The 8,572-nt window shown below is 39.1% G+C and overlaps 1 long non-coding RNA gene across 2 annotated transcripts; it reads right to left on the bottom strand.

The window, feature by feature from the left end:
• Nucleotides 1-299: 299 nt before the first annotated feature.
• Nucleotides 300-1,616, bottom strand: LOC120494868 (uncharacterized). 2 transcript variants are annotated; one of them, XR_016145445.1, is made up of 5 exons: nucleotides 1,484-1,616; nucleotides 1,294-1,400; nucleotides 1,142-1,198; nucleotides 941-1,044; nucleotides 300-777 (listed from the first exon to the last, which is right to left on the bottom strand). It is a non-coding gene; the product is annotated as an uncharacterized LOC120494868 (long non-coding RNA). The 2 variants fall into 2 exon arrangements; XR_016145444.1 differs by having other exon boundaries at nucleotides 1,294-1,616.
• Between the last annotated feature and the right edge of the window lie 6,956 nt (nucleotides 1,617-8,572).

Below are 8,572 nucleotides of genomic sequence, written 5' to 3'. Positions count from 1 at the left end.
CATAATGAGGTGAAGACAGGTGAAACAGATGAACAGGACGCTGAACGGGAGGCTGATGAGGGAGTGAGTTCAGGTGTGCAGACAAGAGGATCATGGGAAGTGTAGTGCTGGAGACGCAGACAGGATGGTGCAGACGAAGACTGTGACACATGTGTGGGTATTTATATTGTAACCTCAGGGGGGGTCTATTGTAACCAAATAATCATGGCTAAGCGACCGTAAGAATTTCAAATGTTTACCAGCAGGCTATCCCAATAAAGGGAAATACAAAAAGAGAGAGAGAGAGAGAGAGACTGGAGTATTATAAAAATAGAAAATTTATTTATTTCCCCTTTTCTTTGGCTCAATGGACTCACAACATGAAACAGTATTCAAAGGACATTAGGCCTCTGGGCAACGGAGTCAGGGACAACAAAATCCAAAATCAAAGTGTTCAAATAACTCAAAAACAAAATACAACAAACTCAAAATTGATAAGGCACGTCACAAAATCACATGCACAAATATAACCAAAAAGAAAATAATTCACACTACAAACCAGTGGCCACACAACAAAATTGTTATCCCCCCCTACCCAGGATATTGCACCAACCCAATGGCCTAAAATACACACATTACATAACACACAACATACATCAACACACCAGGGGGAGGCTCATAGGCAACCCAATACACGGTTCTTCCCCACGTACACGTACACACACACACACACGGAGCTGAATCCTAAAAACAAGAGCACAGGAAAAACAGTGGCCAGGACAGCATATGTCGCTCCTCCTGCAAAGAACAATTACAATGTTACATAATTATACAGGTCGGCATCACAACTATGCCTAATTTGTAACCTGTACACCAATGGGCTGGGAATTACTTAAGATGTAAAAAGTTAAGCTGAACAATCAGAGCGGGGCAAGAGGCTAAAGTAGCCTAAAACACTAACCTGTATGAACAGACCACAGCATCAAGCCAAAAGCTTGGTTATTTATAATACTGTAGCAGTCACTTTACTCCGTCTGGTTTTTACTTGAACATTCCCAAACCAAACTATAATAAAGAAACATTGCAAATCAACAGAACTACATGCATAAACGTTCCATGAAGATGTACAAACGTGAGGGAGAAAGGAAGCCAATAAACTTACGTTCTCAGCACAACAAACGCACTCGGCAAACTTGTAGTTATCACTCTAAACCCGGAACTAATAAACAAAACATTAAATCAATAAAAGCTCATTACAGCAAGTACCTAAAAAACAGAGAGACAAACGCTGCTCAATAAAAACAAGAGACTTACGTCCTCGTTGAAGCACGCCAACACAAATCGCAGCCGATGAGGGCTCGCAAAGACAGGACACTAGCAGCACCCACGGCACTGGGTAATCGCACAAACACCAGATGAGGCTATGAAACAATGTAATCGTCTGAATCAAAATCACATATGCCAACGAGGTTTGATCTCACAATACATTTAAACATGAACTCACGTCAACTCGTACACTCAGCCAAGAGCCCAAGGAAGCAACAGTCTGTGACAGCACAAAATCAGAAAAACGCCAGCTTGCTGGATTTAAAGGTGTAGCGCCAAACAACCCCCACCTGATTCAATCAAGCGCAATTCTCATGGAAAACACCCCACTCGCTACAATATATACAAACTTTTATTTTGGATGCGATTAATCACAATTAATCGTTGTCCATCCCCAGCACGGATGCACCTAATACAAATAAAAATAACATTATTTATTCACAGTTAACTAGCAGAGCATTAATTTAGTTTGCCATTAAATAAGAGATATAGCACTAAAATGTGTTAAAATCAAGCTGAGCACTCGTGTCTGCTGCTATCAGTTGCACGGATAAACTGTTCAATCTATCGCAGTTGCGGAGACTCTATTCGTTCCGATGAGATCACAAAATAAAATGCACTCAAAAGTGTCCCTGCTTGATATAGACTGTGACCAATGACGAACATATTCGTTTTTGATGATTGAGAGAAAAAAAAAAACTATGCGAGTGTGGATTAGAACGCATAACCTCTGACACGCTAGGCAAAAGATCTACCACAAGACCATTGAAGAACTCAGTTTGATGCATTTATTTACGGGTTGAGCAGAGAGGCTGAACACCAGAATCTGAAATACAGATGCTGTTACACCGTGTTCAAACTGGACGAGACCATTACAGCTGTCTAAACTGGACATGACAGACCACTGCAAGTCCATTTGTCCTTCATAACAGACAGGGCCGGCGATTGCTATAGGCAAACTAGGTGGTTGCCTAGGGCGACAAATGTGTTGGGGGCGCGGGCGCACTCTAGCGTCGCCCTTGACCTACTTCATATTCTTTGCTACTTCTAAATTAATCGAAAAATCACAGAGTTAGAATGAGAAGCAAAACAAAAATATGTTTATTAATGATCATCCTAAGGCGCCCCTCAGCCACACGTTTAATTACTTACTTAATTACTGATTATAAGATTGAATCAATGATTATTTTCGATCATTTCGTGGGGTTATGTTACATTACATTAGGCAAGTGCTCAGCTGCTGGCACGTTGAACGAAAATGAAGCAGTCTAAACCCTCTGATGCACAGGGACGAAAACAGAGAAAGCAATAAAATAAAAGAAAGCCCGTATAAAGGTAAGTCTTCTCATCTCAGCCATAAAGGTGTCAAACGAAATAAATGTACTTAAGTGTTGTGCACAGGCATTTAGGCATACTTACTGACCATCGGGACTACCGGGAGAATCCGGACCATAAGACCGTACATCAGCAGCCCATTTGTTTTGCTTTGTTAATTGGCGCCGCTGAGTTGCTTCCAAGTATATATAATTTACTTACAAGTATAGAAATTTGTACAAAACTAATTATGAAAGTTTCCTTTATTTTCCACTGCATTTGTTTTGCAATATAGCCTATTATGTAGTAGTGAAATGTAGACAGACACTGTAACTAACTTGTTTAATTTGAACACTGAATTGCACCAGATTGATGAATTTAACATTTAAATTTGATTTAAACATGAATTAAACATTATATATTTAATTCAAAAAGCAGAGCCCGGCCGCTTATTCTCTGTGTTCATCCTTTAAATCCTAGAGCTCAGGCTTATCCTGACACACTCCTGTGGCATGAACTGTTGGATGCAGCGGTTCATCTGGTACAGTGGAATCCCGGTTGTAGAAGGCGGGAAATTGAAATCCATAGTGTGGATGTCAAAACCAAAATTACATATTACTTAAAGGATTTGATTGAAATTAATTTTTAATATGTTTTAGCTTTCATCAAGGGCATCCAAGATGTAGGTGTCTTTGTTTCCACAGTATTTTCAATTTTGATATTTTTCGGTCAAACAGTTGTTGTCTATCAGTCATATAATGCAGGTTTAGGGGGTGCACAGAGAAGTCAAAATTAAACATGATTTAATGACTCTTAAATAAGTACACTTTGATGACCTAAGACACGAAACAAGTGGTTTGTGTGAGAAAACGAACAGTATTTATATAGTTTTTACCTCTTGGAACCACAGCCATGTCCAACTGATCTGAAGGCATGGGTGCTTTGCTCTGCGCATGTGCCAGAAGTGATTGCTTGCGTGTGTACGTCACTCATTGTTTACACAAAGATTTTGAAAGTTTTACCTTTCACTAAACATATTTAGATATATCGAAATCGTCTTCCATACTGTGGAAACAAAGACACCTACATCTTGGATGCCCTTGAGATAAGCTAAAACATATCAAAAATTAATTTCAAAGTGAACTATCCCTTTAACAATTAGTTAATAGTCATGTGCCTCAACAAGTAAAGTCATAACATAATGATACCTTTGCAAATCATTAGCTAATGATTAATTAAAGTAGACAACTGGAAGTTGAAGGGCATAGCTTTGTCTAATTGTGGTAATTAACACATTAATTTACAATATTAGTTAATAAAATGCAGTAATAATTAATTAATGGTTTAGTTAGTCATGAGTCATGCATTAACTCATGATTATCTGTGCATTAGTTAAGTATGAAGTGCACCCGTATTGTAAAGTGTTACCTTTACTGATCTGAAAAAAATTGTATGAATATAGCGCAGATGTGCTGTAGTCACCACACAGACATCATGCAATAGATCACATATTGCATTTACTCCACAAACACACACACACACACGGGTTTTTCATTATACGGTGATCCAAATTCAGCAGCTCTGCCTGGTCAGGGCTCATATATCAGGGCCATGACAAACGGCTGACCTCGGGGTGAATGAGCAGCTTCATGGCGGATGTGGATCACTGCGGGACACCTTTGGCCAACCCACTGACCAGCCCACTGCTCAGCAACCCCCGTGACATGAATTACCACACACCCAGCAGAGTGCTGACAAGACAGAGTGGATATGAATTATGGACACACATGCGGTACATGCCTGCCTGAGTTTGCTATACTATTGCAGATAGAAACACTTGAAGTCAAAAGTTTGGACACGTGAGACTGAAATTATTATTCCCATCATGATCCCAAAATGTTTTAGTCTAAAGGCTTTTGCATAAATGCTTGAAATTTGACAAATATATGCGACCATTTCCACGCAATAAAAGAAAAACGTAATTGTTGATTGTATTTTTAAATAAATGATTAGGATCAGAGAGAGTGAAGGAAAGCATGCAGTCAATAAATGCACAGCTAATTCTATTAAAAGTCATTATAAATTGGTTGAATTGTACAGATTAAGCAGAAGAAGCAACTCTTCTATTGAACTATTTTGACTGCTATTTAACTATTTTCAACTATGTTATCTAAAATTTGGAAAACAGTCAATGCGTGCTAGGTTACAGTAAGTACAGTAAATACATTTGTAATGTCACAAATTCGGTTCGTTTGAAATGTCTAGTCTTCAAGGAACATATTAAGCAGCAAAAAAAATCTAAAGCAGCACAACTGTTTTCAACATTAATAAGGCATAAAAAAAAGTTTGGTTCCGGTTGGTTGTCATTTGAGGTCAAGGGATTTTTTTTTTTTTAAGTGGCAGCAAGGGATGGGGAAGGAAATTATTATTATTATTATTTTACTTTACAGTAGCGATGGATAGGCTACTCTTTTTTTCATAACATAGCCTACCTGTACATGTACTCTACCACCTTGTGTGTCCCACCATGTTACACAGACACACTTTGATTTTTAATGTGTGTGCAGGGGCAAAAGGGGTCGCCTTATTGTAAAGTGTTACCCGATTAGTTATACACTGATTCAGATGTCTCGTGAGTTCACTGTTGGAAAGATCAATTGTTTTAACCATTCATTAAAACAAATCGGCTCAAATGAGTCAGTTTGTGAATTGGACGTATCATTATCGGACATGTGCGCATTGAGATAATATCCCGGCGGTTAGGACATCCCACAAGATTTGTGTCATCATTGAAAACATTTCATCACTGGATAGTTTTTTCGTTTATTTAAGGTGTGGTTTATATGTCAGCTGAATGTGTGGAACGCTTTTCAGAGAAGTTAAGGCAACATATTTTAGCACAATTCCCACCCAGCGGTAATTCACAGGCATGTGATTGGCTTGGACAAAAAAGCAGGAAAAGATACTGAGATATCTTTTTTACCAAACCTATACTACTAAATGTGCAACATCCAACTTTTTATTACACTGCAACTGACAACTTATTTGAATTTAAAAATAAAATATATATTTTACTCTTACACCCACCCCCATTATACACCCACCCTGATCACTGCTATCCATTCAAAACATAGTCAGACTTGCCAGCAATGTAGATAGGCAAGAAGCTGCCCCAAAGTTACCCACATGTATCTAAGCTTTAAAGAGTGCAGCTCAGGCATGAAAACGGGTCCGGGGTGAAAAAGATGAGAAGGATATTACCCTCCATGGTGGTCCGGGGACATGCTCCCCCGTTTTAAACATTCCATATTTTAAAGCATCTGATGCATTTTGATATGCATTTTTGCTAACCTGGGGAGAGCTGGAGAAACATATTAGTCAAAAATATTATGGCCTCCGTATGTTAGCTAATAATTTAATTTTCCATTGGAGCTTTAGTTAGCTGGCTAACGTTGGGTTCTCCCTGTGTTCAACGACTCAATTCATCTAACTAACGTTAGCTAAGCCTATGACAACAGAGCTCCTGCATAACTTAGATATACCAGAAAATATTAGGGATGTCCCAATAGAATTTTTGGTATCGGATCGGTTCAGAAAAAAAATGGTGAGTATCGACCGATACCGGCGCAGTTTTTTTTTTTTTTTAATCAAGTAGAATTTCCATAACTCTGTGTGTTGAACTGATAATCACTTGTTTGAGTGTTAAACACGATCTACTTAAAGCAACACAAGGGAACTTTTGCTCTCGGGGTCCCCCTACAGTTGGGAAACAGTATTGTCCTCTACTACTGTCGTAAACTCTGTCATCCTACATGCGCATGCATTTGTTGACAACCATGATAGCCCTGAACACTGTAGAAGGTCACATGCAGGTGTTCTGCTTGCGTCACGTGTGAAATGTCTTTATCCCAGATACAGTAGCATATATTTCAGCATGTCATATGAATATAATTTCATGGGCTTTATTTTTTTTCTAACGACAAATGATCGCAATGCTCACGTTTACAAGCCATCATCATTATAGTAGCCTTGTCAATTGGTTACTGTTTTACTGAATCTATATGATACTTCAATGCAATGTTTGAGTGGTATAATAACCATATATCGTCAATATTATAATATCAAGCTACGATAAATGAAATGGAAATGGAAATTTTACAAATCGATTTGCATTATAACTTGAGGCAAGAAAAATAAACAAATATCACAGACATTTATCACAGACACAGACAAATATCACAGACACAGGTATCCTAAATTATTTTTTTTGTACATCTTATATATTTACTTGCAAGAATGTAGCCCCTACCAAACTTGTACACGCCGTTTAGACGATAGCTATAAAAATAGAATATCGTTTACTAGCTACCAGATTGAAATTTGCGGTAACACTTTATTTCGATAGTCCACTTTAGACATTCTACTAACTATAAGTAACTTTTCAACTACATGTCAACTAACTGTCATTAGAGTATTAGTAGACTGTCAGCTTAATATCTGCTAACACTTTATTTTGTTGGTCCCCCAACAGACATTCAACTGACTATGAGTAACTTGGCGACTACAAGTAAACTTATTCTCCTAACCCAAAGCCTAACACCTAACCATAACCTAAAAGTCTACTGACAGTCTACTATAACATACTAATACTCTAATGATAGTTAGTTGACATGTGGTTGAAAAGTTAATTATAATTAGTAGAACGTCTAAAGTGACTATCGAAATAAAGTGTAACCAAATTCGCTACTCTACTATCATTTTGATTCATGAAGATAAATGGAGGATAAGATAGCTTCCATAACATAGTCAGGCAGACAAAAAACAAAACAAAGAGACAGTATGCAAGCATACTTACTACTAGTCCAAAAGCATGACAGCCAAGTCCGCATCGGTCGGCCCCCCTCCTTCTCCTTCAGCTCATGCCAGCGAGAAAACGCTGGCCCAATGTTTATCCTCGTTCTGCCTTCAACGCGATCACTTTCTCTTTTTGTCTTTTTGCTTTGCTCTGATAAAACCTTTGCTTTATTGTTTGCCTGTGCTGCTTCGGCCATGACTATAACATTTGGCTCGCACGTCCGATTTTAAGGAAGTGAGGGTGATGGTGGAAGTGACGTATGTGCCGTCAAGCAGTCGAATTTTGTTGTGGTCTTTGTTCGCTGGGTTACTACCCGAAATCCGAAGTTTAAAAGTACAATTAAAAATGCTACAGACCCCGTGAGGCTATGGCTGACGTGTCATTCAACCCATTGTAAGTTGATGTACCATCACAAGAAACTTGGAAATATATTATGAAGGTTGAAAAGTTCCCTGGTGTTACTTTATTACAGACAACTTCATTATAAAGAAGAAAAACAGAAACAAATGCATGTGCATGACCTTCATGATCCCGGTGGGCCGATATGCCTTATGGGATATCCACGGGTAGTGAAGTTTTCCAAAGGTGTATGGAACAGCTCTTTGAAGGACAACCAGGTGCAATCATGGTTGACGACAACCTCATCTGGGGACAAGAGAAGAGCATGAGCTGCGCCACCGCCAGGCCATGGACTGAATGTGTGGCGTAAACCTTCAGCTCAACCCTGGCAAGTGCCATTTTCGGGTGTCTGAGTTGTCTATGTCGGTCACCTTCTAACTGACCAGGGCATAAAGCCCAACCCTAAAAGAGAGATGCAGTCCGTTCAATGCCAACCCCAGAAGACATGGAGTCCAAAGGTTCTTGGGTATGACAAACTATTTGTAAAAATTCATCCCAGGCTATATCGAAACCACAGCACCCCTGTGTCAACTTCTGCTTCAGGATGTAAAGTGGTGTTGGCAGGAACACCACATGGCAGCACTCACCAGACTCAAAGAACTACACACAAGTCCTTCTGTACTTCAGTACTTTGACGTGCATCAGCCGGTGATGTTATCTGCAGATTCCTCGCAGCATGGCTTGGGTGCTGTCTGCCTC

The sequence above is a fragment of the Pimephales promelas genome, chromosome 10, assembly GCF_988280905.1.
Source record: "Pimephales promelas chromosome 10, fPimPro1.hap1.1, whole genome shotgun sequence".
NCBI classification, from domain to species: Eukaryota; Metazoa; Chordata; class Actinopteri; order Cypriniformes; family Leuciscidae; genus Pimephales; species Pimephales promelas.
The sequence above is the reverse complement of the archived record's forward strand: the minus strand, read 5'-3'. Positions and strand labels throughout refer to the sequence as shown.